This window comes from Amphiprion ocellaris, chromosome 17, assembly GCF_022539595.1.
Source record: "Amphiprion ocellaris isolate individual 3 ecotype Okinawa chromosome 17, ASM2253959v1, whole genome shotgun sequence".
Taxonomy (NCBI): Eukaryota; Metazoa; Chordata; class Actinopteri; family Pomacentridae; genus Amphiprion; species Amphiprion ocellaris.
Genome location: NC_072782.1, coordinates 22489198 through 22514480, shown reverse-complemented (window position 1 = coordinate 22514480; position 25283 = coordinate 22489198). Strand labels below are relative to the sequence as shown.

Here is a 25283-nt window from a genome sequence, read left to right as displayed (position 1 = left end):
GCACAGGAGTTTGTACTTGATTGCATAACCATTGTTTTTGATGACTGCAGCCATGTGTCTTGGCATGCTCTCCACTAGCTGCTGCTATTGTTCTGCTGTCACAGCAGAACAGTGTCATTCCCGTTGCATTCCTGTTGCACAAATTCAAACAAATTTGCTTTGTTTTTGGGCTTGTGGTTCTCCATTTTGTGTTTGATGATTTTACACAGGTTTTCAACTGGATTTAGATCTGGTGATCGAGCAAGCCAAGGCATGGTTTGAATGTTCGGGTTCTCCATCCAGGCTCTAACTGACCTTGTCGTATGGCAAGGGGCATTGTCTTGTTGGAAAATCCAGTCATTCGAGGCAATAAAGAGTTTTCCAGCTGATGGAAGTAGACTGTTTTCAAGAGTAGCCCTGTACATGACCTGGTTCATTGACCCTTCACGCAATTGCATGTGTCCTATTCCACCCATACTGAAACAACCCCAGATCGTCATAGATCCACCATGTTTTACTGTAGGGGAAAGACAGAAGTGTGGTTTGTAGGCTTCTCCAGGCTTCCTCTTAACCAGTAAGTTGGCTGGAATGGGCATCAACTGAAAACTGAATTCATCACTGAAGAGAATCTTAGCCCAGTCATCAACAATCCAATCCTTGTGATCCCCAGCAAAGAGTAACTGGGCTTTCCTCTGTCTTTGTTGTTAGGGCTTTTTCTGTGCCGTGTGACTTCAGACCAGCTTCAAGAAGTTGGTTTCCAACTGTCCTTGCCAAACAAGTCACATTTCTTGACAGTGCCCACTCCTTTTAAGGTCCCTGGAGGTATGACGATGATTCCTGACACAGGAACGAATGAGTGACGGTCATCTCATAGGGTAGAAAGACGTTTCCTGCCGCGACCAACTAGCAATTTGGTCGTACCGTGTTGGGCTTATTTTTTCTTGGTGTAATGAACAGCTGTCTTGGAGTTCTTCAGTTTTTTCGCTACCTGTCTCTCACTCATGCCAGTTTCCAGCAGTGCCAAAAAGGCTGTCTTTGTGGCTTCACATAAATCTTTTGTTTTAGGCATTATGTGAGAGCTGACAACTTCTGAGTTGTGCTGTGGCTTGAATGTAAGCAGGAAATCACTCTAGCCTTTGCATGTGCAGTGCTGCTTATGACATGAAATGGCCTCTTATATACCCTGCGAATACAATCCCCAGTTCTCCCTCTTGATAACAGTCACTGTACTATTGGCAGTATACGTTCGTTGCTTGTGCAGTTTCCCAACAACAAACAGCTGAGTTCTTTTTCCTGCAGATATGCTCACAATCCCTGTTTAATTACAGATAATTATGTCTTCAGTTGAGTAGGGAAGCTCCAGAAGAACAACCATCTCACAAAAAACAAATAAATAATTGTATATGTAGTGTACTCAAAAGATTAACCAACAAGTCAGGTTGCTGGATACTTAAAATAAATAATTCAGTGGTATTACTGATCTTTTAAAGTACTTATACTAACACCTCACCTGTGCTTTGAATCCTATTATCATACACGGAAGTACTGGTAGGAGGACAGACGAGGATGTACTTTACAATAGATTATTTACAGAACAACTTGTGTTTGAAGCTTGAAAGAACTTACCAAGTACTATGAAGTCAATTATATTGTTTAATTTCACCCCCTGTATTACATGCAAGAGTATTTAAAACAAAATTTGAAACCCATTTGAAAAGGTTCCCCTTGTGTCTTCATATTGAGGCTTTATGATCTCACATAATGCATGTTTTAGTGCACACTCACAAAAAATAAATAGTTTTTGTATCCACCAGTGCTGCAGGAATACTTTAAACTATAAATAAGGAATAAATGTGCCTTGGAAATGTTTTACATATAAAACCAATTTGAATATTCTGACTGCATTGGATAATTATTTGTGTTAAAGAAGGTTTTAAGTCTCATTATCTGCATATGTTAGAGTAATTTTATTTAGTTTCAACTGTATTGCTTTTACAGTAATTTTTTTCAGGATGATATCAAAAAATTTATATAAAAAAAACAACAACACGTGCTTTCTGGTTGTTAGAAATTTGAAGGAAAAGGTGTTGATATATAAGGATGTTTACTTCAAACCCCCTCACAACTAGTCATCATCAAAGGTTTACATGCAAGAAAGAATTGGTCCCGAGTGTTACATTCAATTCAATTCAATTCAATTCAATTCAATTTTATTTATATAGCGCCAATTACAGTCAAATTGTCTCGAGACGCTTTACAGAACCCATATGCCTGACCCCCAGAGCAAGCCAAAAGGCGACAGTGGCAAGGAAAACACCCTTTTAACAGGGAAAAAAACCTCGAGCAGAACCCGGCTCTAATGTGGGGGGACCCATCTGCCTGCTGGCCGGGCGGGTTGAGAGGGACAGAAGAGGTAGAGAGGTAGAGATAGAGGGGTAGAGATAGAGATAGAGGGATACAGATAGAGGGGTAGAGATAGAGACCTAACTAACTGAACCAATCAGAATGAGAAGCTGCCTCTCAGTTCACCAGGCTTTTTTACTCTCTAGTGCTGCTTCTGCTAACTCTAAAATGTCTTATAAGCAAAGTTCGTCATATCTTCTGCTGTTGGCTGCAAGAGTGAACACGAGTCTTCATGCACTCCTAACATCTGATGAACTGAAGACTCAGTGGATTACTTTTATCTTTGATCCCTACAACAGTAGAGAAATTCTTAGTGTTCGTGCATTGTGGGGCTAATGTGGCTAATATTACCATTAGCTTTGATGGTATGTCCATAGGTCAGAGCTCTGTGGAAACTAACACTGAGCGATGATCAGAGATGGTGGTAATTTCAAACTAATGAACAAGGACTGGGTGGGTTAGTGTGTTTTCATGCCGCCTGTTGTACTGCAGTTGAATCTAAACTCAGGTTGTGTTTACGTCTGTTAGCTTTTCTCCTGCTCACTGTGCTTACACTGCTTTTAAATTATAGCTGAATTTAAACCATCTTTGCAGTATTTTGAGCTGAAATAACTTCTGTTGTTCAGAAGCCACAACAGAATCAGAAGACAAGTTTCTGAGAGTCAACAGCTTGGTGATAGGCGGCTCACAGGACAATTTCGAGCACAGCTCAATAGTGGTCATAGTAAGAAGTCTCAGTTTCAACTGTGAAGAGAAGACTTGGAGTTGCAGGTTTGACAGGTGGAGTTGCAGCAAGAAAGCCATTGCTAAGATGTCATAATAAGAAAAAGAGACTTGTCTGGGCCATGGAACATCACCAGTGGACTACTGAAGACTGGAAGAAGGTACTGTGGACTGATGAATCAAAATTTTAAATCTTTGGTTCATCATGTAGGATTTTTGTATGCTGTGAAGTTGGAGAAAGGATGGTTCCTCAGTGTGTGATATCAACTGTCAAACATGGAGGAGGGAGCGTGATGGTCTGAGGCTGTTTTTCTGGATCCAGGGTCGATGACTTGTACAGAGTGAGAGGAACCCTGAACCAAAACGGCTACCACAGCATTCTGCAGCACCATGCAGTAATAATAATAATAATAATAATAATAATAAATTTTATTTATAAAGCGCTTTTCCAAAAACTCAAAGACGCTGTACATAAAATACAATAAGATAAAACAAAATTGTTAATTAAAATCAATAGATAGTAAAACAAGTTCAAGATAAAATACAGAATCACTTAAGGAAAGCAGATCTAAAAAGGTGAGTCTTTAAAAGGGATTTAAATGTGGTGAGGTTGGTGCAGTCACGGAGGGCATGGGGGAGGGAGTTCCAGAGTGTGGGGGCGGCGATGGCGAAGGCTCTGTCCCCCCAATGTCGCCGGCTGGTCCTGTGCGGGATGGAGAGGAGGTTTGTGTGGGAGGAACGGAGATTCCTGGGGGGGGTGTAGGGGAGGAGCAGATCGGTAAGGTAAGAGGGGGCAAGATTATGGATGGACTTGAAGGTGAGGAGAAGCAGTTTGTACTGGATGCGGTGTGAAATGGGGAGCCAGTGGAGGTTCTGCAGGACGGGGGTGATATGGTCGTGAGAACAGGTTCGGGTGAGGAGTCGGGCAGCAGAGTTTTGAATAAGTTGAAGTTTATTGAGAACTTTGGAGGTGGAGCCGAAGAGAATGCTATTGCAGTAGTCAAGGCGGGAAGTGACGAAGGCATGAATGAGGGTTTCAGCGGCTGAGAAGGAGAGGAAGGGGCGGAGACGGGCGATGTTGCGGAGATGGAAATAGGCAGTTTTGGTGATCTGATTAATGTGGGGTTCAAAAGTGAGGTTGCTGTCAAATATCACACCGAGGTTGCGGATGTGAGCAGAAGGAGATAGGGTGGTGTTATCAATGGTAATGGGGGAGTGGGGAAATGGTGTGAGTGATTTAGGTCCAATAAAGATGAGATCAGTCTTGTCGCAGTTTAGCAGGAGAAAATTTTTCCTCATCCAGGATTTAATGTCGGCCAGGCAGCTGGAGAGAGAGGGGAGGATGGTGGTGGCGGTGGTGTTGGTGGAGATGTAGAGTTGGATATCGTCGGCGTAGCAATGGAAGTGTAGGTTGTGGCGGGACAGGAGGATGGAGTGATTGATTGTGTCAAATGCTGCAGAGAGGTCGAGAAGAATGAGGATGGTGACTTGTCCAGAGTCTGAGGAGAGGAGGAGATCGTTGGTGACCTTGAGGAGAGCAGTTTCAGTGCTGTGATGAGAGCGGAATCCGGATTGAAAGGTTTCATACAGGTTGTTGGAGGTGAGATGAGTTTTCAACTGGGCAGCGACGACACGTTCTAATGTTTTGGATAAGAAGGGGAGGTTGGAGATGGGCCGGAAGTTGTGAGGGGAGGTTGGATCCAAACCAGGTTTTTTGAGGATGGGGGAGACAGAGGCGAGCTTGAGGGGTGAGGGGACACAGCCAGTACTGAGGGAAGTGTTGATGATGTTAGAGATGAGGGGGGAGATAACAGGGAGGCAGTTTTTGAGGAGGTCAGTGGGGATGGGGTCCAGGCAGGATGTGGAGTTTTTAGTTCCAGTGATGAATTTGGGCAGGTCCAGGGGGGAAACGGGCGAGAAGTGGTCCAGGGGGGGAAAGTTCAGAGGGTTTGGTGGAGGAGAGGGGGGATCAAGTGAGGTGGGAGAGGTGACAAGGCTGCTGTGGATGGAGATGATTTTGTTATGGAAAAAAGAGAGGAATAGGTTGCACTTGTCGGTGGTGAACGAGTTTGAGACGGTGTCCGGGGGGGCAAGGAGTTTATTGACAGTTGAGAAGAGGGACTTGGGGTTGTTGGAGCTGGTATTGATCAGGTCAGAGTAGAAAGTGGACCGTGCAGATTTCAGGGCGTCTTTGTATTGTTGGAGGAAGTCGGAGTAGGCTTGACGGTGAACTGTCAGGTTTGTTTTCTTGACAAGACGTTCCAGCTGTCGTTTATGGGCTTTCATGAGGTGGAGTTCGGGGGTGTACCATGGAGCAGAGTGGGAGAAAGTGACTAATTTGGATTTGAGGGGAGCAAGCTGATCAAGACAGGAAGAGAGAGTATGATTGTAGTGGTTGATGAGGTCAGTGGGGTTATTGATTGATGGGGGAGGGGAGATGGACAATGCAGTGGTCAGTGAGGTGGAGAATACAGAGGGGGAGAGTGATCTAGTGTTTCTAAAAAAGATTGTCCGTTTTTCCTTGGGCAGGGGGGTGGGGAGGCTGATGTCCATAGTTATTGCTAGGTGGTCAGAGATGGAGAGATGACAGCTGGAGATATTTAGGACTGTAAGACCAGAGGAGCAAACCAGATCGAGGATGTGTCCATGGTTGTGGGTGGGGAAATTGACATGCTGGGTGAGGTTGAGTGATTGTAGGAGGTCTAGGAAGTCAGAGGCAGATTTACTGTGAAGGTTGTCCATGTGAAAGTTGAAGTCACCAAGGATGAGGACTGACGGAGATGTAGCTAATAGCTGGGTGGCAAAGTGGGAAAAGTCAGGGAGAAATGAGGGGTTTGGTTTAGGTGGGCGGTAAATGATAGCAGTGACCATTGGGGTGGGACCGGGTAATTTAAAAACAAGGTGTTCAAAGGAGGGGGAGGCAGGGATGGAAAGTGGGATGGTTGTGAAGACCTGTTTGTGGATGACTGCGATGCCGCCTCCTCGACCTTCTGGGCGGGGTGAGTTGAGGTACGTGTATCCGGAGGGAGTGGCTTGGTTGAGTGGGTAGAAGTCCAGTGGTTTGTGCCATGTTTCGGTTAGACAGAGGAAGTCAAGTTTATTGTCCAGGATGAGTAATTGTAGAATGGGGCCTTTGCTGGTGACGGAGCGGGTGTTGAAGAGGGCAAAGTTCAGGTGAAGTGTGGATGTGTGATTAGGGGAGGGCTTCTGGGGACAAGGCTGTGAGGTCCGTGGAAGTGGGCGAAGGTTAGCAAAATGGCAGTTTCTGAGGGAGGGCTGCCGAGGTTGTCTGAAGCTGATGATGGTGGGGATTTGGCAGCTTGTTGAATTCTGGTAGAGCGGGGGTGACGGGCAGGGGGAGCCAGAGGGGGGAGGCAGTGGGTGTGCTGGAGGGGAAGATGGGGGGAGTTCCAGGTGGGGACAGAGGGGGGCGCTGTAGCTGGGAGGCGGTTCAGTGGAGCGTGAAGAAGAGATGGATGTAAACACTGGCACTAGTCAGTCTGAAGTGTGGACGGTGTATTGGATATTTGAGACTAAAAGTGATCTGCCGGACCTGTTTGGATGAATGCCATCACTGTTAAAATATTCTGGCCTGTTCCAGAAACAGTTAAAATTGTCAATAAAGTTAATTCTGCTGGCACAGCAGAACGAGCTTATCCAGGTGTTCAGGCTGAGCAGTCTGCTGAAGCGCTCAGAATTGTTGTTCACCATTGGTAGGGGCCCGCTAATAAAAATAGACTTTCCGCAGTCTTTCAGTAAGTCCGTCAGATTTTGAAAATCACGTTTTGTCTGCTCAGACTGGGGGCGCGCTGTGTCGTTGCAGCCGACGTGAAGGATAATGCGGTGTACAGAGGAGGGGAGTGAGCGGAGAACGGAAGGAATTTTAACAGCGATATCTGCAGCTGTAGCACCGGGGAATGACAGTGTGATAGCGTTAAAGAACCTGATGCCTCTCATGATACTGTCGCCAATGATGAGCGTAGTGGGGGCGAAGAGTGGGGCAAGTGGTGGACGGGAGGTTGTGAACTTACGGGAGAGGTGGAGTGGAGGGCTTCCAGCTGAGGTTGCGTCGGGGCTGGTGTGCAGAGGAGCCGCCGCGGGTGCCAGCTGTCCCTGTGGCTCGGTGTGGGTAAGGGGGGAGGTGATGGTGGAGCGATGGAAACGCAGCGATGAGGAGTCTACAAACTCGCGTTGTAGACAGCTGCTATGATGGTCCAAATCTTTGCCGACGGACCCGGCGGAGTGGCGGCGAACCGCGTCCCGCAGCAGACGTCGTCGGGAGGTTGCGGAGGATATCCGGGTTTGGGACCGCTGGGTTTGTTGCTCTCCGGAGGAGGACCGAGTGCTGCCGGTCGCCCGCGGAGGGGAGACCCTGCAGGTGGAGCCAGGCTGAGCCCCGGGGCCACCGCACGTTTGCGCGGAGGTGGTCTTTGCGCCGGCGTCCAGCGGCGACCGGGTGGTAGCCGCCCCCGATGAGGAGGCCGGCCGATCCGCAGCGTTGGACGTCGAGGGGTCCAGAGCCTTTGGCGGTCCGTCGGCTGTTCGGATGGGAGCCGTAGAGGCTCCGGCAGCTGGCAGGTTGGAGGAAGAGGAGGCGTCGCCGCCGATCAGCGTCGCCGCCGGGTTGGCGGGCCGGGGCTTGGCCGGTAGGGACAGAGCCGCAAAGCTGATGAGATTTGGTCGGGCCGGGGAGACGGTGTGGTCGTTGCAGCTGCTTCTGCCACGAATGACAACCTCGGACCAGGATGGATGTCGGTTTGGAGTTGAGCAGGACGAGGGCCGAGGGCTGGCGGGGACCCACGGGAGGGTGTCGTGGAGGGAGGACTGGACTGAAGCGAGGTAGCGGGACTGCTTGCAGGCGACGTTCATGTAGGAGGTGAGTATATCTGATTTGATTTTTAGCTCCTCAGTTAGACGACGGATGTCTGCCTTCAGGCGGATGATGGTTGTGTTGGCTGCATCTAGTTCAGAGGTGTGGGGGGCGGACAAGGAAGTGGTGTCCGGTGGAGAGTCCCTGGCTGTGTCCGCCATGTCCCTGGCTTCCGAAAGAACTAAACAGTGAACTAGGTTTGTTTCTGTGGTGCTATAGAGCCCTAATCTGCTGCTGTTAGCATCCAAACACTGTAACACACCGACGTGATTGAGCCACCGCAGCTAGCTAGCCGCTGCTGATAGCCACTGTCCGTTAGCAGTTAGCTGCGGTTAGCCTCGGACCGGCGGCTCCGTCCAAGTCTGAATGTTCTTTACAAGGTGGTTTACGCTCAAAGTCTTTTCATCAGAAGGTGTAGCTTTGTACAAAAATAAAAATCTGTCAAAAGTCTGTCACGGCAGGACAAGGAGTTTGTCTCGCTGCGACTAATAGTAATGTGGGAGCGGGAGCCCGACAAAACACGTCCTTCTACCCTCTGGTATGTTCCTAGTTGATCAGGAGGTCATCTTACAGCAATATAATGACCCAGAACATGAGACTTCTGATGAACTGGACAGAAGAGTGAAAGCAAAGCAACCTACAGGTGCCACATATTTATGGGAACCTTTGTAACAGAGTTGGGAAGAAATTTCTGAAGAATATTTGATTTCTATTGTGGAAAGAATGCCATGAGTGTGTTCAGCTGTTATATCTGCCAAAGGTGGCTACTTTGATGAGTCAAAAGTTTAGAATACATTTCGGTTTCTAAATTGCTATTTTTTAAAAAAATGTATTGTTCGTTTATTTGTTCTATGCTTTCATTTCAGAATACAAGACATTACGAGACATTAACATGCATAATTTCCAATAAAAAACTGGAAAAAATGGGTTGTTCTAAATCTTTTTAGCATATATGGTGGAAGGTGAAAAGAGAGAAGCTGTAAATACTGCCAAAGAAGTTTTTAATAAAAGACTCAAGTAAGCATCTGAATACTATTGTAAAGGCAAAAATAGGTTTTTAATGGCTAGACTCTTCTCTTCTGTGGTTCCCCGGTGGTGGAACGAGTTACCAAACTCTGTTCAATGTGCAGAGTCCCTCTCAGTCTTAAAGAAAAGACTAAAGAAATCAACTGCCTGTAGACACCATGGTCATATTATCACACTTGAACTTGTTTGGTGGCACTTATCCAGATTGTATTCTGCTGACTACATCCTTGCTTGTGTTGTATCTACTCTCAGATGTACGTTGCTTTGGATAAAAATGTCTGATAAACTAAACTGTAGAATTGTAGTTTGTCATTTTAATATATTGAGTTGATGTTGATGTGAAAATGCCAGTTTTAATCGTTTTAAGTTTATGACAGTAAAGTGTGCAAAACGTAAAAGGGACTGAATACTTTCTGAAGCGACTGTATCTACATACTTGATAATGGATATTAATCTGACTAAAGTTTTGACCCTACAGAAATACACATTAAAACCCAACAAATCCAAGGACTCAATGGATCTCCTGCGACCGAGTCTTTTTGTTTAATGAGTCTGTATTTTGTTCAAACTAACAGACAAAATGTCTAGTGTAAACCTTTGAAGCAGCAGTTTATCTATCACATATGTATGCAAATGCTTTTCAGACATGCTAAATAGAAAGCATGATGGTGACCACTTGACAAAAGAAGAAAAGCTCATTTTTAAATAGTGCTTCGCTACAATCTAAAAAATAATTCAAAGGACCTATTCCCACCACTTAAATACATGGTTGCAAGATTTAAAAAAAAAAAAAAAAAAAAAAAAAAAGCTTTTTTAGACAAACCTTTAAGTTAAAACAATATTTTGATGGTTTGGGTTGACACAATAATGTTGTTCATTGCATTAATGTAATATTGTATGTTATTTTAACTCAGATTTCTGCATTAGTTGATTTAAAACTAAATACAAGTGGAGGAAGCTTAATGAAAGTGGCTTGATAACGGAAATATTTTTTACCTTGCGTTCAGCATTTTAACTCCCCTCCTCTACCTTAGCGTGCTCATACAATGTCAGACAGGCTGATAATGAAAAATTTTTTGGATTGTGTAATTCATTCCCCTAACTCAGTGCAGTTTGTTGGATGACCGTAACTTCACTACAAGTTTTCAAAGCTGAAAAAACTTATTCAAACTGTTGTGGCTTTTTTTGAGTCAAAACATTATTACTCCAACAAGGAACACGGCAGAGTAATAGTGTTTGTGACAATCAGTGTTGGTTTGTCTGTGTTTGTGTGTCTGTTAGCAACATTACTCAAAAATGGACTAATAGATTTGGATGAAATTTTCAGGGAAGGTCAACAATCACACAAGGACCAAGTGATTAGATTTTGGCAGTGATGTGGTCTGGATCCATGGATTTATTAAAGATTTCTGTACCATCGCAAGATAGCGCCATGGCGTCACTGTAACTATGACAACAAGTGAGCACTACGTCAGCTGCCTGCTGACGATCACATGATTGCGATCCCACTACAAATCGACTGCAACAGACTTATCGGGACTTATCCATCGGAAATGATACAAGGAAAAATTGATTAAATTGTGGGGGTGATTCCAAGTCCCATCAATTCCTGCCGCCCATTACACATTTAGGTCACGTGATTCAGTATCCGTACATAACGTACACATGCATAACACACCTGTGTTCAGCAAAAGGTCATTTTGTTTGTGGGTACATCTAATTAAATGTCATCATATTAAATGGCCACATTCTATAGTGCTGTTATTTTTGATGATCGATAACTACTAAACAAATACTGCATTTCTAACAAAAAAAAAATGCTGCATTTCTAACAGTGACATATGGGGGAATGAACAGCCTTGGTGAAGTACTCCGAGTGCTTTTCTTATTTTTTTAGAGGGTCAATAGCACGAAAAAGTCAAAATAGGAAACAGTGTGTGAAGAAGAAGGCAGAGGAAGTGGAATACAGTAAAACCGCCACACATGATGTATGAAATGAGAATCCAGTTTTCAGTCATCATGCTTGCAGTGTGGAATGTCTGCACACAGACGCCTGTGATGAAACAGGCCTTAAGGGCAAAAAGAGGTGACAAACTGGTACCTGACGAATTAGTCAATCATCTGATATATATCAACAAAGCGTTCTGTCTCACTGCTGTCAGGTAAAGACAGTGGAGGAGGACAGTCTGTTAAGCTGCCTCCCTGCAGTGTGGCAGCCTGGCATTAGAGTCACGGGGGGCTGTCTGTCTGTCTACCTGTCTGTCTGCCTGCACTGTAGCTGCTGTTTACTCCTCACTGAGTGCAGCCACTGACCCTGAGCTTCATCCAGACTGGACAGTACCGTCGAGCTGCATTCAACACCCTCTGAAGCAGGCAGCTGACAAGACAGCATTTGGTTCTAGAGAAGAGCAAAATGTCAAAATGATGCCAGTTGTCAGTCAGACACTGTACAACAGAAACAAACAATCAGGTGTTAACGTTCCAGCAGACCTTGATCACATGTAATATGCAGTTCTGTTGAAAAATTACCCAACTCTAAACTTAAAGTCATGATACTTCATGAAAAGTCATTTTATTCTACATGTCTCATTGGAAATTTTGCTAAAAATGAACAATTTGTTCAAGATTCTGTAAAGCAAACAATTGTGCACTCCTTGATGAAAAGCTCAGCCATGGTCATGGTGTTTCCATAGAGGTACAGGACTTTATATTACAGTGAAAATGAGCCCACAGCGGGAAAAAATGTGACAGAATTAAAACAAAAAAACAAGAAATTGCTTGGCGTTCAAAGGGATAAATAGGAAACTGATTGACAGTTGTGTAAAGAAAATGTTCAGACGCTACTGGTCAGTCATTCTGTGAAGGGGGTGTGAGTGTTTTTGGTTTTGGAAAATTGAAGAAAAGAATATAATGCTCACAATAAGGAACAACTAAATATCTGAACTGATATTCTTCTTTTTCCAGTGTTCAGAATCAGTACTTTGTCTGATATTTGACAGAAGCCTAAATACTTGTGACTAAGCCACTCTACAAGGTTTTTCTGTATCAGAAGATTTTTTAGAAGCACGTTTCCTCCTTAAAAGTGACTTCTATAATTAACTGATGATCAAAATAGTTGCTGATTAATTTTCCGTAAATAGTCTAATCAACTATTGTAGGTCAGCATGACTCAGTTTAGTAAGAACAATAAAGTTGTAACCGCCTCCATATTTTAAATTGATGCACAGATATTGTGTTCTTTGTGTTGAGATGCAGTGCCACTGAGAGGAAGCAACCCAGACTAAAAGACTGATGACAAACGGTCATTGTTTGATGTCCAGTTAATGAAAGCCACTCTGATTCAGATCAGGCAGGTTTTTGATGGAGCCACATTAAAGTCAGACAAAACATCAGAGAGCATCAAAGCTCTTTTGATGTCCACTCTCTTTACAGACACTCTGTTAGCAACATTATAAATACAATCACCTGTTATTAATAACCATGTTCATTAGCAAAGCTGTGATCAGTGTATTGATCATTGCATATGTTTGAAACATTAAATTTCAGAGGCATGTGTGTCATGGACAGCCCTCATAAAAGGCAAAAATGTTTGCAGCAGATTTGTGGCAAACTTGTGATTGGTTTGTTGCAAAAAAAAAAAAAACCTGAGTTGTTCACTAGAGGCAAATTTTCAGTCACATTCTGGCAGCAATAAGATGCTTGCTAGTGGCAAACTTCTAGTGGCAAATTTTACAGCGATGTGATCTGGTAGACTGTTGTAGTTAAACTTTGGCAATGTTTTTGCAAACTTGCAGCAAGGTCAAATTCTTATATTCAGACTAGATCTGTGGCAAACAAAGGACTTTTGGCTAACTTTGTGGAAAACCTATGCAGCAATTTTCATATTTTACAAAATTTTCATGGGTTCTGACAAAACAACTCATCAATTTCAAATCAAAACTTAGTTTAAAACAATGCAATTAGCAATTTCTAAAGGCTGCAACTTTGGATAGCCATAGGGTTTATATTTTATTGAAATTATTTACCTTCTTTGCAGGCAATGCAATATTTAGCTTCTGCTCCAGAGCCATGAATGACCTGTTTCAATGTCAGAGAATGGTGCATGCTGCAGTGGTTTGCATGTCCTCGTACCTGTTGAGCTCCCTGCAAGTGTTTTGGGTCAGCAGAAGGCCTGGCAGGTTAAATGGTGATTCTAAGTTGTCTGTAGGTGTCAACATGAACATGAATGTCAGTGTTAGCTGGGATTAGCTCACGAAGTTAAACAGATGTCCACCGCTTTCCAGTTTTTGTCACGGAGTGGATCAGACACAATGGAGACAGGACAGACCAGTGTATCGAAAAATGAATTAATTTAATGTACAGGAAGTAATCAATCTACAGGAGCTAGCGTGAGCAGAGAAACAGAGGTCAGCGCTCCTAAGGGAGACGAATATAGGACTGGCGGCTAAATTACACGAGCAAGACAGTTACAAATACAAACCTAGAAAGACTTAATCTTACGAAAGCTGGTAATATTTTAGTGAGGCAGAAAACTAACCAGGACCCGGTAACACGGAGCTAGGAAAGTGAGCTGGGCTAGAACAGAAGTGTGGCGGGGTGGAATGGCGTCTAGGGCAGGTGCAGGGTCCAGGTGGTGAGGATCCAGAATGAGTATGGAGAAAGCCAGGTTTGGCTGTGGTTGTCGGGCTGAAGGTGCAGACAGAATCCAGATGGAGCAGGCGAAGTTGGTTGAGAACTGAGGCACAAAGACAATGAGTTAACATGCAGAATATTCACACAGAAAAAGAGCAGAACAAAGGCCTGGGTAAAACTAACTGAAATTATTCAACAGTCCAGCACTGAGTAGTGGTCTGAGTCAGGCTTTTATGGCAGACATGGATGGGTTGCAGGTGGACCGCTCAGGTGATTATCCAATGGTTGCGCCTGCACACATTCCACGCTTACACCTGGGGAAAAGGAGAAGCAGGAAAAGGAGAGGCACATACCAGAAGGTACTGCATGGTGCTGCAGAATGCTGTGGCAGCCATTTTGTTTCAGGGTACCTCTCACTCTGTACAAGTCACCGACCCTGGATCCAGAAGAACAGCCCCAGACCATCACGCTTCCTCCTCCATGTTTGACAGTTGATGTCACACACTGAGGAACCATCCTTTCTCCTACTTGACTGTGCAAAAAAATCCTAAGTGATGAGCCAAAGATTTCAAATTTTGATTCATCAGTCCACAGTACCTTCTTCCAGTCTTCAGTAATCCATTGGTGATGTTCCGTGGCCCAGACAAGTCTCTTTTTCTTATTCTGACGTCTTAGCAATGGCTTTCTTGCTGCAACTCCACCTGTCAAACCTGCAACTCCAAGTCTTCTCTTCACAGTTGAAACTTAGGCTTCTTACTACTAAAGATCTACATTTTTAAGTGGTCTGTCTCTTCTACTGTTAATTGCCTTTTCCTCACCATTTTTATAGCAACGCACTACTTTCTGCAGTACACTACGGTTCAAATAATGCTCTCGAGGGTATGGTGACACGGTGTGTTCCAGCACTACTTTTATGCAGACAGAGGGGATTGTAAGTAATCAAGAAAAGTTGGAACACCTGTAGGATTTGGTAGCACCAACTTTTATGGCTTGATCAACCTCTATTGCTGCAGTACAGCTTTAAGTTATTAAACCTTTTCTTGTTGCCTGAAAAAAAGCCTTTTTGTATAATTGTGAAATGTACTTTTTTTTCAGTTTTGGATAATCTTACCTTTTTTTTTAAACCTCTGGCAGTTCACCACTTTGTACCATCTCAAGCTATTCATTGTACTTGCACTACCCATCCATCCATCCATTATCTATACAATGCTTAATCCTCATTAGGGTCGCGGGGGGGCTGGAGCCTATCCCAGCTGACTCGGGTGAAGGCAGGGGACACCCTAGACAGGTCGCCAGTCTGTCGCAGGGCTACATACAAAGACAAACAATCACTCACACATTCACACCTACGGGCAATTTAGAATAATCAATTAACCTCAGCATATTTTTGGACTGTGGGAGGAAGTCGGAGTACCCGGAGAGAACCCACGCATGCACAGGGAGAACATGCAAACTCCATGCAGAAAGATCCCGGGAAAGCCGGGACGCGAACCAGGGACCTTCTTGCTGCAAGGCGAAAGTGCTAACCACTACGCCACTGTACTTGCACTACTTGAATTTTAATTTAAAAAAATGGAAAAATAGGGGCATTCTAAAACTTTTGACTGGTAGTATATATTTATACATAAAAATGACTAAATAATAAACCAAACAAGACTAAAGAATCTAGAGGAGTTGCTGGACTTTTCCCAGCTCTGTGGAATCTTCAGGCTTCTTAAAAACAGCTTCACCAAGGAGGCAGCAGCTTTAATATAACCTGAGAGACAAAAACAAGGGATTATTGCTGGGAGTAGACATTTCAAATGTGAATGACACCTGATTTGATTTACACTTTCTGGAATGTAACTGGTGTTCATGTTTTCAATAATAGCTGCTTTATCTGTATTTCTTTGCAAACAACAAGTTCATTTCTTTGTTCTTATGAGGATGAAAAGTCTTACATTGACTTTAAGTAGACTTTTAAAAGCCTTCTCTGTGGCAGATTTATTTGCAGAGCATAAGAAAGGAGACAACACTCTTTATGTACAGTATAATATTACATGTCTTCAAAGGTTGTGAGCATCTTGTCTGTGCACGGCACTTTTAATAAATACAGTAAGCTAGCTTACTAATGCACAGAAATGTCATATAAATCCTACAGTATTTACACATTTAAGATGCCAGAACTATAAAGAATGTTCTGTGTTCAGGTGTTGATGACAGGAACAGGCTGGACCAGTGTTTGCCCGATAAACGCAGAGACCTAAATGGATTAGTACAAGAGGAAATGAACAGGCAAATAAATGTGAACAACAATCAGTGAGAATTAAATTCCCTGCTGTGATTACAGCCTAATGAAGTGGAAACATTTAAGCCAGGCTAAAAGCTGAGGTAACTAATTGAAAGATTGTTGTGTGATTGTTTCTGTGTGTTTGCTTGTATCATGCACAGCTGTTTGTTTCAGAGAGCAACAGCTTACAAGAGAAATTAACTGCACAGGTCCGCACTATGTTTTACTGGTTATCTTAACCAGTGATTGGTCTGTGAAAAAAATCTTCTCCAGTTTGTCTACAATAAGCAATTTCCCCTCGGTGATCAATAAAGTTTTTCTAATTCTGATCTAAAAAAAAAAAAGACATTTACAGTAAGAAAGACTGTGATGCTCAACTTCAGACAAGGACAATTAATGGTTCCCTGTGGAGTTTTTGACTTCTAACAGCTTTAGTAGTTCCAGAGTGGCTTCCTGTTTGTTTATTGCCTTGTGCTATTCAAAGAAAATCATTGGATTTGTTAGGTTTCTCATTATACAATAGTGTTCTAAGGTCTTGGGAAGTGCCCTGAAATTGTCTATGTGGTAATTTAGCACGTGTGTCATGGCAGGCATGGGTTTCCAGTGACTCCTACAACTCATAATTTTCTATGATGGAAGCACTGAAAAACAATCATGTTTGTTACAAAAGACAATCATGCATTTTGGTTCTTTCTTTATTACAGGTCTTCTGGAAATATGACAAAATGTGAATTGTTAGATATACAAACTTTGGTAAACTTTTGTTGAAGACTGTAGGTCACTTTTACGTTAATGTTCCTCACAACTTCAGATATACCCAACACAGAGATGCAGAGAGCCATGATATGCACACAATGTTCATCAGTCACTCAAGAATAGAAGGTATACCAAATATACATATACATAAATGTGCCCAACTGTTTCAGTCGGGGCTGCGCAGTAACTTGGTGGTTAACACTTTTGCAGCTAGAAGATCCCCGGTTCACACCTTCCCAGGATCTTTCTTGCTGTTGTTCGCATGTTCTCCCTGTGCATATGTGGGTTTTCTCTGAGTTCTCTGGCTTCCTGTTACAGTCCAAAAACATGCTGAGGTTAACTGGTGATTCTAAATTGTCCGTAGGTGTGAATGTGAGTGTGATTGTTTGTCTGTATATGTAGCCCTGTGATAGACTGGTGGCCTGTCCACAGTGTCCTCTACCTTCACCGTAAGCCAACCGGGATAGACTCCAGCCCCCCATGACCCTAATGAGGATGAAGCGATGTATAGATATTGAATGGATGGATGTTTCTCTTGGGAGACATTCATATGGATCCTGCTGCTGTGTGATGCTGTAGGTATTTAATAAACTCAGAGGAAAAACTTCTACAGACAGCTAGGAGCAACAATCTAACCTGTCTGGTGACTGATCCTGTCTCCATGTTGAGGATCGTTTTTAATTACAAGTAACTAATGAAGCTACTAGCATTGTTGGTCCACATGTGCAAATGTGTGCAGATCTGTCACTTTAGGGACACTTATATGGATCTTGCTGCTGTCTGATGCTGAAGGTGTTTCATAAAACTCAAAAAAGATTTTCTCTGTAATGTTTTCAAAAGAAAATTTGTGCTGGAATGTAGAAAAAAAGCCTTTTTTTAATCATTTCACACAAATCAATGTACTATTGCTTGTATGTGTTTGTTTATTAATGTGACTGGGTGCAGTTTAGACTTCAGTCATGTTGAAGGTGATGTGGAAATGTTAGTAGGTCCAAACTAGTTAGGCTGAGTGCATGTTTGAAAGGTTCCGAAAGGTCTAGCATTTGGAAGGGTTTGTGATTTGCTTTGCTGCAAATGCTTGTCTCTATTCCAGCGTTAATCCCATTTGCAAAGCAGCAAATAACAACAAACAGCAGCATTATTTGAATCGACTCTTTGTTTACGGCAGTGTCTCCTTGCATCATCGTTATTGTGTCGTCTTCTGCATTACAAGAGTTGTGGGCTGTGACACCTAAAACAATGAGCTGAAGGAGGCTAAAATGCTCTGAAGAGCTCTGAGTTCATCGGTATGATCGAGTCTTTCCTGCCACACACAGTCATCTGTTGTTTTGAAGATACTAATGAAGTGAAAACTCTTTCAAATTCTCATCTTATTCTGGAGTACGTCAAGCACGCCGTAAAAAAACAAAATAGATCTGAAACTGTAGCTTTATGCTAATGTTGCTGCCCACTATAGGCTACTCACCCATGCACCACCTGACTTAGTGTTTCCATGGTGATAAGGGTTGATAGTTGAAGTGGCTTGTGTGCTGTGGCACATACAGGAAGTTGAGAGAGGTGAAAATGAAAAGGAGAGCCCAGTGTTTTGCGTATAAAATTGAGAATATAATATGTTAAATCACATTATAATGGTATTCAAAGTTCACATTTTATTCTCATTTTTTCTGTAGTACTGTCTGAGTTTGAGGTTGTATCTAACATGTGGTGCTGCTGTGGGATGCTGCTGTGCTTGACTAAGAATAGCATCTTTGCTGGTCTTTTTGCCTGCAGTCACTGTCTGAATACCAAGTCAACATAAATGCACCTCACACACAGACTCCACCACACACTGCTGGTACCTGTGCTATTTGTAGCTTACCTTTTACAGTCCTGTGAGTGGATGTGTGTACCTGTCTTTCTTTCTCTGAGTGCATCGAACAAAAAGTCAAAGTGGCCTAATTTTTGCTTCTCCAAGCTGTAAGTCAGCGAAGACCGTTCAGGTGTGGAAACACCCCAAAGCCACGTAGATATTTGAAATTCTGCAGACGGTACAGCTGCCCAGTGTGTGTATTCATGCATCAATGCATGACTTAAACTGCAGTGGTAACATTGTCTTAAGAAAGCTTCAACTAGCAGTTAAAATCCTGCGGTTCCTACGTTGCTCTCCAGTTACATAAGAATAATGCAGTCATGAAAATGCATTCACAGCAGTTTTAAACGGACATTAGACAATATCATCATTTTGGTTAAATCTTGGAAAGAAACAGTGTCATATATACACCCTAATCTCTTCAACTTGGGGAAAATGAGGCTTTTGGAGGTCTGACTTCACAAGTCATCTTGGTCAATAACTAACTTGGTACTTATGTATTAGATTAGCTTTATTTTCACATTTGATTACATTCTATGTTAAATTGTAACATAAATTTTAGATAACACATACAGAAATTGTTTTGGATTTTTGTATATGGTTTGATTATTGCCAGTTACTTCAGAGCTGATGAGGCCAGGACAAAAGTTATAACTTCACTCTAAACTTTATCAGCATTGTTGTTTAAATCCTGACATAAAACTCACTAAAACTCCTCTGGCCCAGTGAGGCGCTCTGGGGATGTCCTGTGGAAATGGGATGGTGGCAGTAAATTGTGTGGGTCCTGTGGGTTGCAAGGTGGGACCTACCTAGATCAGGCTTATCCTGGCACAGATGCTCAATAAAATTTGGATCTGGGGAGTGTGGAACCTGGGTGAACACCTTAACTCTGTCGTGTTCCCTGGACCACTCGTGACACTCATGTTAACAGTAAGAACAATTTGTATTTGTATATTCTTAAAAAACCCACAGAGGCTTATTTCATACTGTCAGAGCATGACATTATCTTACCGCAAAACTATTTCTTTAGATCCCCTTACACCAGTAAAATAATTTCCATACTATTGAAAGATTAGTATGGTCACTACCTGTCAAGAAAATGAAATGAAAGTGATCTCGGTACCTCAGCCTTCACTAAAATGTAACGTATAAATGATTGTTGTTGCAGGAGAAACATGCTGCTGTAATTTCTTGTTTTGATTCCGGACTCAGTAATGGTTAATTGGTCTGTTGCCAGCTAATAAAGTAATCGAGCCAAATATTTGATAATTCATTTCTTTGAGGTGGAATCATTTTTTAAGGAAAAACATAAAGTCTCTGACTGCAGCTTCTTTTTAAAAGTGCCTGTGGCATTTTTCGGTACTTAGAATTCCTGGTATTCCTGGTAAGTTGTGAAAAAGGGGAAATGATGAGTCAGAGTATTTTATTTTGTTGAAAACAAGGATGCTGTATATTTTCAGAAAGACCAAAATAAATGCACAAAAAATTGAAACATTTGCCAATTGTAGCGTCTCAGATATGACAAATTTATGCTTTCTTTATCTTTATGATAGTAAACGGAATGTATTATGGAACAATTGAGCACAATAAAGTAATAACATGATATTTTCTTGATTTTAAAAACAGCCCGCATCCTTAAAATAAATCTCAATAAACTTTTAGCTTTTCAGATATGAGAATTCAGTGTTTTTCTGATGTTTTTTCTTTTTTCTCATCTTGCTGACATTCCTTTTTTAAAAATTTTTATTCATTCATTTTTTTACCACTTTTTTTTACATTTTATCGACCATACAACTAATTGACTAAATGATAAACAGTCAAGACATTTATTGACAATAAAAATGATAAAAATATTTTGGTGGTAGTGGCCACACAAAATTAGTACAACTTCCATGTTCATCATCAAACTGGCCTACAAAACATATTCCTTCACACAGTCAGGGGAAAAGGTATAAAATAGTAAACACATTTGTTGTATTTGTGTGATATCTTGCATGAAATGATATTGGAACAGCCAGAGTAGTTGGATGTAGCACAGCGTCGCCTGTAATAGCTGCATAGCCTTATTTAAACTGGAATGAATGGTGCATTTTAGGAACTATTTTCAGAGGCGGATTCATACACACTTGGTGTTCTAGTGAATATTTACAGCAACGGGGAGTAGAGTGTTTAACAAAAATATCAGCAGATTAATGCTTGAATATTGATGGCAGTGTTGTTGGAGATAAGACATCGTATCGTATTGTGACGTAAGCTTTGTTAGAGTTGTAATGATTAGTCAGCTGATCAACTACTTAACTATCTGAACAATTTCCTGTTAATTAGGACCCAGGCAAGTGGTGCAAAGGTCACCTTATATCTGTAGATTATTATTATTCCGACATAATCACATTTTTGCTTAAGACTCATGAAAATATGCCTCAGAAGTGGTGAAAAACTTTCTTTTTTAAGGTTCTCTGTCACATGTGTGGTGAAATGGCTCAATAGTGACCTTCACCAAACTTCAACCAATGGCCACATTAGGCCTCATTTACATGTATGCAATTTTTTTGTTGTGATATTTTGGTACAGTTAGAAGAGTTGTACACCTGAATGAGTGTATTCAGTACCAGTTTGCTGCTCTCCACAGAGAGATGATGTGTAGAACTGAAACACAGCAGGTCACGTTGTGTTGTAAGTGAAGCAACAAATTGTCTACAAGCTGCAGTTCTCATACAGTGGTATGAGATTGTGGTGGAAAAAGTTTTCAGACACTCTATGCATTTGTGAAATATTGCATTACGAATCACTCTTAGGTCTTCAAGTGCAATTTCTTTTAGTACAGTCACAGCCAAAACACTAGACAAATCCTAGAAAAGCCATTAAAAACTTAAATTTGATTGATTCCATAAAAACTATATAAGAAATTTTTAGTATTGCGTCATTTTGGTATCAGTGATGTTCTAATGAAGGGTGTGTTTTTTTCTTAAAAGATACGATTTTTGTTGCCGCACTTCGTGTCTCTAAAAAGCCAGCACATTTTAAAGTTCTTCAGAGACAAAACAGGCTAAAACAAGGAACCTAATGCAGGAAACATGTCTGAAGATACAGATTCTCAGCCATGAAGCTTATAGCTGCCACCAGATAGCCAGGAAGTGCAGATGCAGTCCATCAACAGTTGGATACACTCTGCAGAAATGCAGATGAACCAACAGCTTGGAAGACAAACAAAGATCTGGGTGTCCAAGGGTTTCTTCAGCAAGAAATGACCACATCCTGATCCACATGTGCAGGGAAAACCACCAAATGACCTTACAGTAGCTTCAGTAGCAGTGGTCAAAACAAATTGGTGTCCAGTGATCCACCCTTGGTGGCCGACTTTCAGATCATGGCTTAAGGTCCTACAAGGCTGTCAAGAAGCCCCTGATCAATGAGAGGCAGAGGTTAGCCCAGCGTTGTTGGGCCCAAACACACAGGAACTGGACAGCCAGGAATTGGAAGAAGATTCTGTGGTCAGATGAGTCCAGTTTCCAGCTTTATCTTCCTCCTGCTAATGTGAGGGTACCCAGAAGGCCAGGTGAAGCATTATCTCCAGAGTGCTGCTGGTGTTGATCATCTCACTGTCTGTCATGGCACATTGAACTCTGCCAAGTATTGTGCCATCCTCCAAACCCACATGCTCCCTTCAGCACTTGCACTGTTCTGTTCAGGTCGAAACTGGATGTTTCAACAAGATAATGCCCCTTGAACACATCCAGGTCCAGTAGAACTTGGCTGTAACAGCACAGTATCCAGGTTGTAGAGTGACCAGCTCAATCCCTGGACATGAGCCCCGTTGAAAATTTGTGATAGATTATCAAAAGGTCTGTTTCAAAGCATAAACCAAAGAATTCAGAAGAAGTAAAAGCAGTTAAGATTACCTCTGAATAGTGTGAAAGGCTCGTGGGGAACATGCCTGCAGGATTAGAGCTCTACTTGTGCTAATGGCAGGACTACTAAATATTAATGTGATGATGTGATGGTTTATTTTTTTGTTCAGTTTTGAACACATTCTCTGTTATTTGTTGGCTTTGATACCGACAGTGTTGAGAACTGACATATTGAAACTGTCAAGAATTTAATTTTGTTAGTTTTTTTTGTAAACAACAAACGAAAAAAAATATTTGTGGCCTTTGTCTGTCTAATGCAGCCACACCTTTTGAAACACAAAAAAGATTTTTCAACAAATATTTCACGATAATATTTGAGATTGTGTAAAATTTTTAAGGTGTCCAGAAAGTTTTTCCACCACTGTATTTGTGCATAGCAGACGATGATCTGATTTTTGTGACTGGACGTTGGTGATGCTGGGTGCAGGGCGAGGCAGCTTAAACCTCCCTGTTTCTGTCTGTCTCTCTGTCTGTCCGTCTCCCTCATTGTTATCCTGAGCTTAAAGCAGGCTCGTGGTTGGGGAAGCGGCATTAGCAATGCAAGGAGCTGTACAAGCCTTGCTGGTTATGTAAACCCTCCCTCCCCCCAACACACACACAAACAAGCCCTTAAGCCTCTCTGGTCGGTAGCGGCACACGCTAGCAAGTGTCTCTCACCCGCTTATCGTTACATCATTACTATACAGAACTGCTTCCCTCTGCAGCGGCCTCACAGCAAACTACACTGTCAGATCATGGAAATACGCAGGAAAGTCCTGCCAGCAATGTGTAGCTTAGGATTTATTTGGATAATTGGAGGCAGTGACTACTAAAACAGACAAATCTCTTTGTTACTGGGTTGTGTAATGAATATAAACATTCATAAGAATTAATTCCAGGGCTGCAACTAGCATTTTTTTCATTATCGACTCATCAGACAGTTATTTACTCAATTAAGATTCTAGAAAAAACAAAGGAAGTGCTGCATTGGATCAAGAACGATAATGTTGGTAGTTTAAAAATGAAGAAAGTCTGAAAATAATCACTGCCTTGCCTCTTATAACTTAATATTAATCAGCAGTCCAAAAAGGATCCGGGGCTCTCTGATTTTAAATGTAAAAATGTCTTAAGTGAGAGACATTTTTAAGAGACATTTTTGGTAAGAACAGCCTCCCATTTCTTACTCCGCCCAGGAATGTGGTAGAATTATGTGTCGATCAGCGTACATTTGTCCTTCTGTCTGTCTGTCTGTTGTCTGTCTGTCTGTCTGTCTGTCTTTTTGCAACATTACTCAAAAACGGACTAACGGATTTGGATGAAATTTTCAGGGAAGGTCAGAAATGACACAAGGACCATGTGATTAGATTTTAGCAGTGATGCGACTTATAGTCTGAATCCATGGATTTGTTAAAGATTTCTGTAGCATTGCGAGATAGCAGCATGTTGTCACTGTAACTATGACTACAAGTGAACACTACTTCAACCGCCTACTGACGATCACATTATTGAGATCCCCCTACAAATCGACCGCTGTGGACTTATCGGGACTTTTTAAAGGACTGAGCAGCCTTGGCGGAGTACTGCACTCTCTGAGTGCTTTTCTTGTTTTAACAATGTGTTTGTGTGACACTCAGGGCTATGTTTAATCGTGAAAGAAAATACAATAGTGACAAATACATGCTTTCCCTTTTGCTCCTATATTGTGTAACATACTCCAGAATTTCACATGTACACAACTTTTACATAAAAACAATTTCAAATGTTGGCAGGTCTGTCTGTCAAAGCTTGTTTAGGATGTTGAGCTCTATTGATTTAGCAAATCATCAAATTAATTAAGTGAAATACATAAAAGCGTATTTATGGTGCTGCTGGGTTGATGTTTGAGTGCTTGAAGGGTTCGTTCTCCTTCATGCATGTGTCATTGTTAAATTTGCATATAAAACACTAAATGACACAGTGTTGAAAGTGTGATGTTGTTGCTGCAATTTCAAGGCATTAGGAAAGAATTCATGCACAAACACATGGCAGCGAAAAGTTTGCATGCTCAGTGGATTTACACATGCATTCATGTACTTTATAAAGTATTTATATCCTGACTATAGTGTCCCATTGACCCTGAGCAGGATATAGTAAATACATGTACAGTATGTATGATTAAAAAGACTGCAGTCTCTGTTGAACCTAAATATTACAGCAGTGACATAAATAATTTGTTGTTTTCTTTAAAACAATACATGGAATGTTCATCAGTCACAGCTGGTGTTGTAGGGATCAAGAATAAAATAATAATATAGGAACATAACAGCCATTTTATGTCTTAAGCCTGAAGCTTAAGTCTAATATTTGTGACTGACAGCCAGCTAATTCAGCTCTAGTTTGTCTGTAAGCTCCACACGCCTCACAATTCAGGGTCCCAGACAAACTCTGAGCCTTTTGCTGCTTTTCTTTGGCCTTTTATGGCAAATTGTTCTGCTTATAAACAGTACATGTTAAGGTAGTGCGATAGAGTACATTAAATTTCACAAAAAGCAACTTTTTGCTGACACGTTAGCCATACAGTAGAAAGTTAACAAGACGATAATGTTTCACTGAGGTTTTTACTTGAAATGATCTGATCCAAATAATTTATTAATGCAGGTTTAAGTGCCTCTTGTTAAAGATGAATCAGTTGAGCTGCTGAGACATAGCTCTTCTCAGATTACTGTACACAGCGTATTTAAAATCAGAGTATGTAAAATGTATGACTGTTAAATAAAACATTATATATGAAGTGGTACTTAAATGAAGTTTTAATATTTGAATAGTCAGTGGCAGTATTTTCTTGCTCTTTTAAGCTTAAGGAAGAGAGATATATGAACTGAACCTCATTTTGAATTGGATAAAAGTCTA

At 41.8% G+C, this 25283-nt stretch overlaps 1 protein-coding gene across 7 annotated transcripts in view; it reads left to right on the top strand.

Annotated features, from left to right (window-relative positions):
• Positions 1-25283, top strand: part of rasgrf2a (Ras protein-specific guanine nucleotide-releasing factor 2a) — a 64013-nt gene that overhangs the window by 6065 nt on the left and 32665 nt on the right. The window lies entirely within an intron of this gene.